We start from the raw sequence: 15,192 nt of genomic DNA, 5'->3' as shown, positions 1-15,192 counted from the left end.
AGCAGACATTTTTAATATGAATTGTCTCACTTAAGGCTCACAATAATTCCATGCTGCTGCTGTTGCTGCTGCTAAGTCACTTCAGTCGTGTCCGACTCTATGCGACCCCGTAGACGGCAGCCCACCAGGCTCCCCCGTCCCTGGGATTCTCCAGGCAAGAACACTGGAGTGGGTTGCCATTTCCTTCTCCAATGTGTGAAAGTGAAAAGTGTAAGTGAAGTCGCTCAATCGTGTCCGACTCGTAGCGACCCCATGGACCGCAGCCTACCAGGCTCCTCCAGTCCATGGGAGTTTCCAGGCAAGAGTACTGGAGTGGGGTGCCATTGCCTTCTCCGATAATTCCATGAGGTAGTTATTATTATTCTGATTTTACAGACAAAGAATCTTAAGATTCAGAGAGGTTAAGTAAATTGCTAAAAATTGCACAGCAAAAAAATCGGAAGTTTGAACCCAAGTCCACTTAGTTCTAAAGCTCATATCCTTTCACTACACATGAAGTATTTTCTTATCATCTCCTCAGGGACTGAGCTGCTCAGAGTCCAAATACTTTACAATTAATACTTAGGGAAGATGAAAGGGGCCAGGTGATGGACTGGATAGTAAGTGCCACCATAGAGGTGTGTCCTCTGTGCTACAGGAGGAACTATCTAGAAAAGAAACTGGGTCCAGCACAGGGAAGGCATCCTGAGGACCGAGTCTTTAGAGTTGCGTGGGAATCAGCCATGTAAAAGTTGTGTGTGTGTGTGTTGGAAGGAAAAGAGAAGTAAAGGCTGAAGAAAAGTATTTGCAAAGGAGGAAAGCTTGAGACAAGTTTGGGTAAATAGTTAGCTGTAGCTGGAATATAGCTGGTAAGTAGAGATGGTGAGAAATGCAGCTGAAGGTCGGCCAAGGGTAAGCTCAGAAAGCTGGACACAGTGTGGTTTGGGTTCTATTTCAAGACAATGGAGGAGTTTACTAGGGCCCAGGGACAAGGGAAGAGGCAGATTGCCACTTTAGAGACAGATGTAACATGAGATGACAGTGTGAATATGCAGACAGGAAAACCAGTTACCAGTTTTGGCAATAATCCAGGTAAGAAATAATAACGCTTTAAATCAAAAGCGCTGTTTGCCTCTGGGTGCAGAGAAGGGGGAGAGGGTGGAAAACAAGTATATTTTCAAACTCTGAAATCTTTCTCCATTCCCTAATGGATGCTTGCTTTTTTCTTTCCTGCTACTGTCATAGAGGTCTCAGCGCCAGCACTGACCCCATGCACAAGGCAGTGACTGCCAATATGCTGCTTGAAAGATACTAAAAGCCCAGCATACCAACATGCTGCCCTCTCCAGGTCTGCAGCCCCTTCACTGGAGTCTCTTTTTTGGGCTATATCCATACAAAAGCAAACATTTACAGAGCACTAACTGGTGCTTTTGGTTAATGACATTTTAAGGAGTCACCATTTGAAACTTAATTTCAAGGAAAGGTTGGAAGAAGAGTTTAGAGATGGACTGTGGCAATTCAGGGGACCAGATGCCTAGGAATTTTAGGGAAAAAGAGGAGGCCACACTGCCCAGGGTGGATGGGCTGCTGGGTTGGGACAGGGAGTCCCTGACAGAAGTAATTCCCACCCTTCAGCTCCCAGGAGGTTAGGGCATTGGTCTTCCCTTTCGTTCTGGCACAGGTCAAGTTTCTCTTTAACTTCTCTTTATGGACATGGACTCCCAGACCCAGCTTAGGTTGGTCTGTACCAACCAGAGCCTAGGCCCAGCCAAGAAGGAACATCTCTCATGCCTTTTTGGAGAAGGGTTGAGAGGTGGATGCTAAAAAGCTGTTCATAGCAGGCTAAGACTAGCAAGTGCCTTTGAGGCATCCCTGGGCCCCTCAGAGCTCCACAAGCCGACAGACCAAGTTGCAGGAGCCTAGGTGCTCAGTCACTTAAGTCATGTCCAACTCTGTGGGACCCTATGGACTGTAGCCCACCAGGCTCCTGTGTCCTTGGGATTCTCCAGGGAAGAATACTGGAGTGGGTTGCCTGGTGCTCCTCCAGGGGATTTTCCACACTCAAAGATCTAACTTGCATCTCTTACCTCTCCTGCATTGGCAGGAGGGTTCTTTACCACTGACTCCACCTGGGAAGCCAGCAGAAGCAGCAGCGTAGTAGCAGCCAACTCCCACCCTGCCCTAAGGACTAGCCAAAGACTAAGTCAGGAGGCACTGATGACCGAGAGGATGGGATGCTGAATTTTCCTCCTTGAGTGTGTTACCCAGGACAGCTCTCTAGGCTGGAGGGTGGAGATTCTCACCATCGCTCTGAACAGGAAGGTCGATTTTACCCTACTGTTCACACAAGCGCCCCCCAGGGTAGCCAGCCACCAGTAAATGAGACGCGCAAATGCTGTTTGCTCTTAGTCACTGATTTTTAAAAAATTAAGCTGCTTGCTAGTAAGCCGATTGAACATCAACAATCTTTCCAGGAAAATCTTTTAATTAAGTTTACACAGAAACAATTGGTTGCAATTGTAGACAACAGTCAATTAAAAGATGTAAAAGAGGGACGGGGGCGAGAGGTAATGGGGGGAGGAGTCCTAGGTCGTGTGTGTGTGTGTGTGTGTGTGTGTGTGTTGTGTCGGGGAGACTGAGGGTTGTGTGCAAGATTTGGGGAGGGAGGTGTGTCTCTGCGGGCACTGGTGGCGGAATGAGAAGATGTGCCGGTTCCCCTGCTGGAGACCCTGAACCTGCAGGAGGCGGTGGGCAGGCAGCGACTCGGAGAGGGCGAGCCCCTGCATCCCTGCGAGTCGCCTCAGAGGGCGAGCTGGGGAGCGCGGAGGGCCCAGAAGACTGGCCCAGAAGATTCCCAGCAGCGGGTCAGGTCCCGAGTGAGGGCTTTGCCTCCGGGAAGGGGGCCCGCGGAGAGGCGACCTCCCCACAGAAGGCGGAGGGCTGAGCCAGTGCGGATTAGCGGGACTCAACCGGTCAGAGCGCGGGGCTCTGCTCTCTCAGGTATCCTCTCGAGGCGGAGGCTTCTCCTTCCTACAACCCGCTCGGGGAGCCGCACTCGGCTCCTGCAGGTCCCCCTCGCCCCCACCCTTACCCGCCACCCCCCAAACCCCCGGGCGCCGGGTAGCCCGCGGTGGACAGCGTCCTGCTCGCGTCCCGCCGAGTCAGGTCAACCCAGGTGTCGGGACGCCACGGTGCAACCCTGAGGCCTCGGGGACGCTCGGAGTCCTCTGCGTCCCGCCCACGTCCGCGCCGTCAGGGCACAGGTACCGGAGACGCCTGCGTTCCGGCTGAGCCGTGTGCATCTCGGGGTGGACGCGCAACCGCTCCGCACTCGCGGCGGGACTGGCCTGGGCACCACTAGCTCCACGTCCGCCGAGGATGCGACGGTGCAAGCCTTCTCCCACCCCTTCTCCCGGCCCAGGAGTACCCCAGAGCTGCCAAGGGTGTAACCCGTGGATTCCTCCCGATGGCGGGCTGAGGCACTCGCGGGAACTCTCCAGGCAGGAAGGACCAGGGCCTGGGCTGTGCCAGTGGAGAGGTAAACAGATGCTGTCTGTTCAAATTGAAGCCCAGTTAAATGCTGTGCCTCCTTACTTTTAAACGTCTTTACTGAGGTAGAGTTTATATATAATAAAAGCATCCGTTTTAGGTGGAGTTTTTGATGCGGTTCAACACATTTGTAACCCTCTACCGTGATCAAGATACAGAGCACTTCCATCTCCTCAGAAGTGCCTTTGTCCCCTGTCCCCAGGCTACCCTCCCCGCCACGTCTCTTCCCACCCCCACCCCCTCACCCCCACCTCGCTCACCCCGTCCTCACCCGCCCCCCACCCTCCCCACCCCCACCCCCCACCCCCACCCTGCTCACCCCGTCCTCACCCTCCCCCACCCTCCCCACCCCCACACCCCACCCCCACCTCGCTCACCCCGTCCTCACCCTCCCCCACCCTCCCCACCCCCACACCCCACCCCCACCTCGCTCACCCCGTCCTCACCCTCCCCCACCCTCCCCACCCCCACACCCCACCCCCACCTCGCTCACCCCGTCCTCACCCTCCCCCCACCCTCCCCACCCCCACACCCCACCCCCACCTCGCTCACCCCGTCCTCGCCCTCCCCCACCCTCCTCACCCCCACACCCCACCCCCACCTCGCTCACCCCGTCCTCACCCTCCCCCACCCTCCTCACCCCCACACCCCACCCCCACCTCGCTCACCCCGTCCTCACCCTCCCCCACCCTCCTCACCCCCACACCCCACCCCCACCTCGCTCACCCCGTCCTCACCCTCCCCCACCCTCCTCACCCCCACACCCCACCCCCACCTCGCTCACCCCGTCCTCACCCTCCCCCACCCTCCTCACCCCCCACACCCCACCCCCACCGTGCTCACCCCGTCCTCACCCTCCCCCACCCTCCTCACCCCCACCCCCACCGTGCTCACCCCGTCCTCACCCTCCCCCACCCTCCTCACCCCCACACCCCACCCCCACCGTGCTCACCCCGTCCTCACCCTCCCCCACCCTCCCCACCCCCACACCCCACCCCCACCGTGCTCACCCCGTCCTCACCCTCCCCCACCCTCCTCACCCCCACACCCCACCCCCACCGTGCTCACCCCGTCCTCACCCTCCCCCACCCTCCTCACCCCCACCCCCCACCCCCACCGTGCTCACCCCGTCCTCACCCTCCCCACCCTCCCCACCCCCACACCCCACCCCCACCGTGCTCACCCCGTCCTCACCCTCCCCCACCCTCCTCACCCCCACACCCCACCCCCACCGTGCTCACCCCGTCCTCACCCTCCCCCACCCTCCTCACCCCCACACCCCACCCCCACCGTGCTCACCCCGTCCTCACCCTCCCCCACCCTCCTCACCCCCACACCCCACCCCCACCGTGCTCACCCCGTCCTCACCCTCCCCCACCCTCCCCACCCCCACACCCCACCCCCACCGTGCTCACCCCGTCCTCACCCTCCCCCACCCTCCCCACCCCCACACCCCACCCCCACCGTGCTCACCCCGTCCTCACCCTCCCCCACCCTCCCCACCCCCACACCCCACCCCCACCGTGCTCACCCCGTCCTCACCCTCCCCCACCCTCCTCACCCCCACACCCCACCCCCACCGTGCTCACCCCGTCCTCACCCTCCCCCACCCTCCTCACCCCCACCCCCCACCCCCACCGTGCTCACCCCGTCCTCACCCTCCCCCCACCCTACCCACCCCCACACCTGGGCTCCAGGCAACCATTGGACTACTTTCTGTCACCACATATTATATTTTCGTACTTTCTAGAATTTCATATCCATGGACTCATACAGTGTGAACTGTTTTGTGTATGACTTCTTATACTTTAGCATAATGTTGTTGAGAACCCATACTGTTGGAAGGACCGGTTGTTTACTCCTTTTTATTGCTGAGTAATGTTGCGTTATCTGGTTACACTGCAATTTGTTTATCCTTTCTCTTGCCCGTGGACATTGGACTCTTCCCCAGTTTTTGGTTATTTTGAATTAGGCTGTTACGAACATTTGAACAAGTCTGTGTGGATGTATAATTTCACTTTTCTAGGTAAATATCTAGAAATGGAATTCCTGGGTTATATGAAAAGTGAATTTTTAACTTTATAAGAAAGTGTCCAACTATTTTTCCAAAGTGGTTGAATCGTTTTACACTATAACCAATAGTATATCAAAGTTCCAGTCATCTCCACAAATTCACCAATGTTTGGTATTGTTAGTCTTTTACATTTTAGTTATCTAGTAAATGTCCTGTTGTATCTCGTTGCATTTTAAAATTTCATTTCTCTAATAACTTATGATGTTGAACAACCTTTCATGTGTTCCTGTTTTTAAAAATTCATATACCTTCTTTAGTGTAATGTCTGTTCAAATCTTTTGTTCATTTTTTTCAGGTTGTTTGTTTTATATTATTGAGCTGTAAAAGTTCTTTATGTATTTCAGGTATAAATCCTTTTTCTGTTATATTTTGCGTATATTTTCTCATGATCTGTGGCTTGCCTTTACATTTTCTTTTCTTTTTTAAATTTATTTATTTATTTTTGGCTGTGTTGGATCTTCATTGCTGTGTGAGGTTTTCTCTAGTTGCAGTGAGTGGAGGCTACTCTTTATTGAGGTGCGCAGGTTTCTCATTGTGGTGGCTTCTCGTTGTGGAGCACAGGCTCTAGGCACACAGGCTTCAGGAGCTGTGGCACATGGTCTCGATAGTTGTGGTACACAGGCTTAGTTGCTCCAAGGCATGTGGGATTTTCCCTGACTGGGGATCAAACCGATGTAGGTGGCCCCTGCATTGGCAAACCAATCTTTATCCACTGTACCACCAGGTGAGTCCTACACTTTGTTAATTGTGTTTCAAAGAGTGTCTCATTTTTGATGAAGTCCAATGATCAGTATTTTCTTTCATGGCTTGTGATTTTGGGGTCTTCCTTAAGAAACCTTTACTTTATGCAAGGCTGCACAGATTTTCTCCTTTGTTTTCCTATCCTAAACATAAGAGTTTTAGCTTTATGGTTCAAGTTAAATGTGGTGTGAGTTGAGGTTCATTTTTTTCTGTATGGATATCTAACTATTCTGGTACTATTCAGGCACTATTCATTGAATAGACTATCCTTTCTGGGTTAAATTACCTTGGCACTTGTGGTAGCCTGAATTTAAGATGGCACCTAATGAAAACCTTTTTTATTTAGGCCCCCTCTTTCATATAAAATATGACTGATCTGTGCAACCAATATCACATTTGTCTTGTTTGGGCTGCTGAAACGAAAATATCGTAGACTGTGTGGCTTAAACAGCAGAAATTTATTTCTCACAGTTTTGGCAGCTGGATGGGCCAAGATAAAGGTGCCAGCCAATTCAGTTCCTGATGAGGACCCTCTTACTGGTTTGAAGATGGATGCCGCCTTGCTGTATCCTCATGTGATGGAGAGAGGTATCATCTCTCTTGTGTCTCTTCTTATCAGGGCACTAATCTCTTTCATGAAGGCTCCACCCTCAGGACTGAATTACCTCACAAAGACTCTACTTCCAGATATCATTACATTGAGGATTATGGCTTCCATATATAAATTTGGGGGGAACACAAGTTTTCATAGCAGTATTGCAGAAATCAGGGAGTATAATTTATATTAGGTCATAGAAGCATTGGCTTTCACCTTCTCCCTTGGATCACTCATCTAGGGGAAACCAGCTAGATGCTTATGCCACTCTGTGGAAAATTTTAACATATGAATTTTATGGGGATACAGTTCAGTCCATGGCAGGCGGTCTAGTCTTCCTACCCCTCTGGCAGGGAAGACAAAGGCTGAAGAACTCATGGATTTCCTGACACTCTGTAGAAAAGGCTTTATACAGACTTGGACATGCATTTAATGTTTGCAAAACACCTGGTCATGGCCAAAGCATTTCTATGTGCTTTGCCCTTTTTGTCTTCACAACAGTGTGGGTCAGGGAGAAAGGGCAGTGGGCTGAGGAAGTTCTATATACTTGGGTATAAAGGATCACAAGCTAACTCTTAGTTGACAGGCCAGTGGGAATAAAGAAGGGGAGAGAGAGACTGACATGGAGAAGGATGGAAGGGAGAGGACTTATAATTTTCCAAAATCAGTGTCAGCACCTATTTTTCTTTGAGGAAAGAATTATTATAATCCTATCATTCAGGTAAAGGAATAGAACTCGTTCACAAACCATAGCTATTAAGTGTCTGGATCCATAACCTGGTGCTCAGTCATCAGGGCCTTAGGCATAGCTGCAGACCTGAGTCTTGTGAAAACCACAGACCTGAACTTTAAGTCAACATAGACCAAGGAACCCACGGTATTCCACTTATAATGTGATTCTGTCTCTGATCCCCAAATTCCAAGGCCTCCTGGGCTGAGGTCCTGCCAAGTCTCTCAGGAGGTTGGTCTGGCTGCAGCTTGGCTCTTCCTTAACCTCCCAGCCTGCCAAGCATCTCAGATCTCAGTCAGCCTCATTGCCCTGAGCAGTCCATGTGGTCCAGGGTGGAGACTGGAGGGCAGAAAGGACAGCTGTCCCATGTGGCAGAGCTACTCCCTAGGGAAGGGAGGTACCAAAAGGTGCAGAGAGAGCAGGGGGAATGCGAGCAGAAGTCAGAGAGGACCATGGCAGCCCAGAGCCACATTGCCTAGAGTCATCCTTGTCCCTGTGTTGGGCAACCTTGGGTAGATCAGTTGTGCTCTGGACTGAGAGGCCTGTCTGAGAAGTGAAAGCCGAAAGGAATGGCTCCTATAACTCCTCTAGGCTGATTTCCCATGGTTGGTGCCTCACAGCTGCTGGTGGTTCTGAGTTCACTTGCTCCAGGTCCCTCACCATCCTTTAAAGTATTTTTTAAAATTTTATATTGGAGTATAGTTGATTAACAATGTTGCATTAGTTTCAGGTGAACAGCAAAGTTATATAGATAGATAGATAGATTCTTTTCCCAATTCTTTTCCCATTTATGTTGTTACAGACAGTCCCCCTCCACTCTTGTACTTGTCACTCAAAGTGCCTCGAACCAAGTTCTGGCCTCCACCAGCCCCTGACAAGGGTTCCTGGAACTGGCTAGGCCCCAGGTTTCCAGAGAGGCCTTTGCTGTGACTGCTCTATGTAGAGAAAATAGACTGTGGCTCATCCAAGAGGCTGTGATGCCCAGTGGTTCAGATTGTGACCTTAAAATCAGGTCTCTAGGCTTTGAACCAGGTCCCATCAATTATTAGCTGAGTGCCTTTGGGAAAATTACTTAACCTCACTGTGTGGCTCAGATGGTAAAGAATCTGCCTGCAATGGGAGAGACTTGGGTTCGATCCCTGGGTTGGGAAGATCCCCTGGAGGAGGGCATGGCAATCCACTCCAGTATTCTTGCCTGGAGAATCCCCATGGACAGAGGAGCCTGGCGGGCTATGATCCATGGGGTTGCAAAGAGTCAGACATGATCGATTGACTAAGCACACACACAGCATAGAGTTAATAACAGTTCGCTGTGGTGTTACAAGGAACACACGAGTCTTGTATAGAGCAACTGGCATGAAAGAAACATTTGCTGTTCTGATCTCCTGGGATGGGAGAAGGAAGGGTGTGGACATGGGCTGAAGGGAGGGTGCTGTGCACCAAAGAATAAATACCACATTTGGGTTGCTGTCCCGCTGTATTTCCTCCTGTCCCTGGATCAGGGAAAGCTAAATTGCTCTGAAATTAACACAGATGAAGGCTCTAAGAGTGAGTTTCCTTTGAGGAGAAATTAATCTCAGGCAAACCTGTCATTATGGGAGATGCAGATGCAGCAGGGCTTCCCCATTCATCCTACCTGAACCTCCTCCTCCCTCCCATGCCCCCTCTTCCTCCAGCACCCCGTTCCCACTTCAGGCTAGTGTCCTTGGTTGATGCTGCCCTCCAACACATGCTGGCCCAATATCTACTGTATCTACGTTCCTGCATGGCCCCTGGGTCCTTAGATGTGTGCCCCTCTGTCCCCTGTCAGACCAGGAGGACCTGAGAAGACCCTCTTTTCTTTCCCTCCCTAAGGTCACTCACACGGCACAGGAAGAGGGGTAATCATGGAGCATAGGGATCCATACCACTGAACCACCAGGGAAGCCCCCATCATCTCATTCTGATGGTAAGAGCGGAGAGAAGAAAGTGGGCTCTGGTGGGAAGATGTAGAAACCATTAAACCTGAAACAGGTAAACAGGCAGGCTCAGCCTCTGAAATGTCACTGTGCCTGTAATTACAGGCAACCCCCAGGTGGCGCTAGGGGTAAAGAACCCGCCTCGCCAATGTAAGAGACGCCGGTTCGATCCCTGGGTTGGGAAGATCCCCTGGAGGAAGGCATAGCAAGCCACTCCAGTATTCTTTCCTAGAGGAGCCTGGCGGGCTACAGTCCATAGGGCGCAAAGAGTTGGAGACAACTGAAGCAACTTAGAACAGCACAAAGGATGCAGAGCTCCAGGTGCCCCTGCTCACCTGGGCGGCACCCAACCCCGGGCTGGGGGAAGGCACTTAACGCATTCGACCCCTCCAGCTGATGGGAGGCCCCACCCCTGTCCTTCTGCTCCCCCACTTCATTAATCTGGGATAGGGACTGGAAGGGCAATGGGTGGATTCCACTGGTGATGTTTACCAAAGTCACAAACTCAGTGAACATTGTAGTTTGCCGATTAACAATTTAATCCATGTCCTAAGGTCAGAAGACATCAGAGAACATCAAACATTGGATGTAGAGAAGTTGAGAGAAATGTAGGGGAGGAGAAGTGTAGCAAGCAAGGCTGCTTTAGTGCAGAGAGGTTTTGTGGCTGCTGGGGGCAGTTAGGGCTGGGGAGCAGAAGATAAGGAGAAATTGGAGAGAGCTGCCTGCTGGGATGGGGTAGGGTCTACACCCTCCAAAGGGAGTTGGCGGGGGTTGGGGGTTGGTTGGACACTCCCAGCTGGTTCCTGGGGTGGGAAGGTTGAAAAGGCGTGAACTTAAAGTGAGGCTGAACTGGGCTAGCATCTGGTGGCATGACCTTGAGGATAAGGAACTTGCCTAATACAGAAGGATTACAACACAGTAATAATTCTCTCCACCAAAGTGCAGGGTTGGAATGGATCTAAGACCTGGTATGGAAGTCTGCCCCACCCCACCCCACCCCCAAAACAAAAGGGAAAGGAAAAGAAAAGAAATCTCCATTCCCTAACCCCCCTCTTTTCTTTACCCTTCCTCACTCCCTCCTCTTCTCCCTCCCCTTCCCCATCTTCCTGGCCTGATTCCTGGGGAAAGACAAATCAGGGTGGAGGGGATTGGGCAATGGGCAGATCAGAAGAGAGGAAAGATGGACTCAGAGCAGATGGGATGGGAGTGAGAAAGTTGGAAACCACTGTTCTAAGCACTTGACTTAGGGCAACGGTTTAATCCACCACCACCCTAGCCCTGGGAGGTACGATACTTATCCCCACAGTGCAGGAGAGGAAATAGCAGCAGAGAGGCTGATGGTGTAGACCATAACTGTGCCCCCTTACAGTTGGCCTGATTCAGAGACATGGCCTCTCTGAGCTGTGAGAAAACACTGTTGTTGGTCAGTCGCGAAGTCGTGTCTGACTCTTTGCGACCCATGGACTGCAGAACACCAGGCTTCACATCCTTCACTGAGGAAACACTGTCACCCAGAGTTTCCTCAGACTCATGTCCATTGAGTCAATGATGCTATCTAGCCATCTCATCCTCTGTCTCCCCCTTCTCCTCCTGCCCTCAATCTTTCCTAGCATCAAGAGTCTTTTCCATTGAGTCAGCTCTTCTCATCAGGTGGCCAAAGTATTGGAGTTTCAGCCTCAGCATCAGTCCTTCCAGTGAATATTCAGGGTTGATTCCCTTTAGGATTGACTGTCTTGACCTCCTTGCTGTCCAAGGGACTCTCAAAAGTCTTCTCCAGCTAGCCATTATCTTATTTCCCCCTGCTATGAAGCACAGAGACACAGCTAGCTGGAGATAGAAACAGAACAGAATCCCAGACTATGGCATGGCACGCCTATGTAATCTCTTCTCTCAATGACCACTCACATTCCACTTCCCAGGCACACTTGATGCCAAGACCACAATGTCTTGATTGCCTTAGTTGTATAATAAGTATTGAAATCAGGTTGGTTTTTCAGTTTCGTTCTTCTTTTTAAAGTTGTTCAGCTATTCCAGGTCCTTTACTTTTCCATATGAATTTTGTAATTTAGCTTGTCGATTTCTACAAAAAGCCCTGCTGGGATTTTGCTTGAGACTGTGTGTGATTTGTAAATCAATCTGGGGACAAAAAGGTGGAACGTAAGCCTGAACAGAGTTGAGATTACAGCATCTATCACAGGGGTTTGAAGTTGCCTGTTTACTTGTTTTTCCCTTCCAACAGGCTGTAAGCACACTGAGGCCAGGGGCTGTGCTTTATTTATCATTTATTGTTTGCTGTATAGCTCCAGCCTCCAAACACTGTGCCTGGCAGGTAACAGTTGCTCAATATGTATCTGTTACAGGAACAAATATTTATTTGATCATTTATCTGTTTATTCAACAAAAATGGATTTCTGTTTGCTTTCATTCTATTTTCTTTCTTACAGATGGAGTCTAATCTTATAAATGCTTGTTGAATTGCTGCCATGTTCTGAGGTATTGCCCAAGGCTCTGCATGTCTTTTTGAAGTATGTGTGTGTGCATGTGTATGTACACACACATACAATACACATGCACACAGGTCTGCATGTGATGAGTACGTTTAGCATCACAGGAGACCTTCCTCTAACAGCCCGCGTTAATAGATGCCTTTCTATTCTTCCATTCTAGGATTTGCAGAGGGGTAGTTGTGGGAGACTAAGTGTTAAAAACATGTTAGATGTGTTTCTCCTTCCTCTGATAATTTTTAAGTTCATTTTATTAGAAAATGAATCAAATAATTATGTCTATTCCTTCATCTCTGAATCATGACTTCCCCCAAGTCTGGAGCTGGAGGAAACAACATTAACTTATGTTTAATGTAGCTGCTGCCAGCTGCTGGAGGCTGTGGCTCCTCTGAAGTTGTGGAGGTCCCTGCTCCACGGATGCTGTAGGAGCTGCTCCCGGACTGGACAAGGGGCTGAAGGAAGTGGCTCAGCTCCGCATTTCTCTCTGGGTATATTCTCTGCCATTTGACTGAAATGATTTCTACTGACTAATTAAGTGAATGGTTAAAGCTTATTTTCAATTAAAATTGAGTTCCAGCAAATATTAAGAGGAGGAGGGAGAGAGAGAAAATACTGATGAAGCTTATTTAAGCACCAAGCTTCCTTTCTGCAGAAAATCAAATTGTCTGACAGAAAAAAACGGCTTCTTCCCATCAAGACCTACAAGCTTGAGTGTTCTTTACACTAACTAATCTGTGTTAGAGCCCAGCTTTGAGCCAGAAGGCAACGCAGCACAGTGGAAGAACCAGACCAACTTGAGATTAGGGTCTAGTGAGTCGGAAGGATCCTCTGGAGAAGGAAATGGCAACCCACTCCAGCACTCTTGCCTGAAAAATCCCATGGACGGAGGAGCCTACCATGCTACACCCCGTGCGTGCGTGGTAAGTCACTTTAGTCATGTCCACCTTTTTGTGACGCCATAGACTGTAGTTTGCCAGGCTCCTCTGACCACGGGATTCTCAGGCAAGAATACTGGAGTGGCTTGCTATGCCCTTCTCCAAGGGATCTTCCTGACCCAGGGATCGAACCCACATCTTTTCCATCTCCTGTACAGACAGGTGGGTTCTTTACCACTAGTGCCACCTAGGAAACCCATGCTACAGTCCATGGTGTCGCAGAGTCAGACACTACTGAGTGAATGAGCACACAGAAGCACATGCTGCAGTTTACCAGTTCTGTGACTTCAGGCAAGTGACTTCACATTTCTGAGCCTGTTTCCTCAGCCAGGAAAAGGCAGTTAGTAGCTCCTACTGCTTACAGTTTGTATAATGATTTGAGAACAATGTGTAGCACACAGCAAATAGCTACTGTGTGTCTCTGGTCTGTGGACTGAGCGTGAGCGCAGACCTATATGTGGAACAGTATATATGACACGTTGGGGGCAGGTGTGTATCCTTGTACATGCACCGTGGAAGTGCACGGTGTGGGAGAGTGAGCAAGTGGAATGTAGCTCTGTGTCAGTGGGTCTCTGAGAATCTGTGTGGCCGTGATCTCTCTGTAGGTGAAGCCTGCCTTCTCCATCCTTCTTGCAGAGGTCTCCAGAAAACTTGGGAGGAAGCCTCCGAGGGGATTGCTCAAGGTTTGTCTGAGAATTGTAGGGCATGGCACCCTTCATCAGCCACAGCTCTCAGATCCTGTCTCAGTATTCTAGACATTACTTCTATGCCTTCATCAGTCCCTGGTGACTTGTTAAAAGACTTCAAAGGAGAAACTTTAGACTAGAAACCTCACTTGCCGTTCACATTTTTTAAACATTGAAGATATAGCTATAAAGAACATATCTGTGAACGCTAATTAGCCTCCAGAGAGGGAGAAAGACGAGGGTGGAAGAGAGACACAGACACAGAGCTATAGAGGCCAGAAAAATGCTTCAGGGAAGGCAAGGAGAAAGGGAGTAACTCTGTGAACTCTGTAAAATTACCTTAAGGATACACATACTTCATGAAGGTGAAAAAGACCAAGTATCAACAACTAAAGGGTCGGATCCCAGAGATGAGTGAGACTAAAGATGGAGTTGGAGTGGAATTTCCCTTTTCAAAGAGGCTTGTGAAATGGGCTGGGCTGTCTGCTTCAAAGAGACAGCAGAGACTACCCAGAATGAGGTGCAAATAGGCACTAGGAGTATGGGGTGTGATCTCAGGGTAGCTGTTCAGGCTCTTATCCCCAATCTTTCATTCCTATACCCACTAACCCCCAGTCTCTTATATCTAACTCCTGCTTCAATAGGAAGCACAAAAAGTGAATCTTTTTTTACACCAGGTACATTTATAAACACTGTCTTATTTAATCCTAACAATATCCATATGAAGTAGATACTTAGGAAATATTATTTCCACTCATTAAATAAGGTCACATCTGAAACTGACTCCTGACTGTGGATCAGGCTGCTTCTAGCCTTTGGGTCTTGAAAGTTTGGTTTGTTGCTTTCTAATTATTTCAATCTTCATTTTCCCCTCAGATTACCGAGTAAATACATGCCTACTAAAAGCTTATTTAAAATACTGAAACTTACAAAGAAGACTATAAAAATCATTAGTGATCTCTATTTTTCTTTATGGCTTTGATAATGATTGCCATTAGTGAAGATGCTCTGTTAGAAATGCATTTAGCTGTAAGCAACAGGGAACTTGACTACCAGCACAAAGATAAGAGGTTTAAAAAATAGGGAGCTTTTCTGTTTGTTTTCTGTTGATTTAGTGGTTCAGCAATGGATTGATATTTGAAAATGTTCTTAGCATTTACCTCATGGTTATAAAATGTCTGCTGCAGCTCCAAAAATCACAGGCAGGTTTGAGGCAATAAGAAGAGAAGACAAGGCATTAATATCAAGTGTTCCTCTAAGAATAAGCTTTCCCCTAAGTTCCTGGCAGATTTCTTCTGTCTAAAATTTATGGGCCATACGTTCATGCTTGCTCAGTTGCTTCAGTCATGTCCAGCTCTTTGCAACCCTGTGGACTGTAGCCTGCCAGGCTCCTTTGTCCATGGGATTCTCCAGGCAAGAATACTGAAGTGGGTTTCCATGC

This window comes from Dama dama, chromosome 20, assembly GCF_033118175.1.
Source record: "Dama dama isolate Ldn47 chromosome 20, ASM3311817v1, whole genome shotgun sequence".
Lineage (NCBI taxonomy): Eukaryota > Metazoa > Chordata > Mammalia > Artiodactyla > Cervidae > Dama > Dama dama.
Note: the sequence above shows the minus strand (reverse complement) of the source record.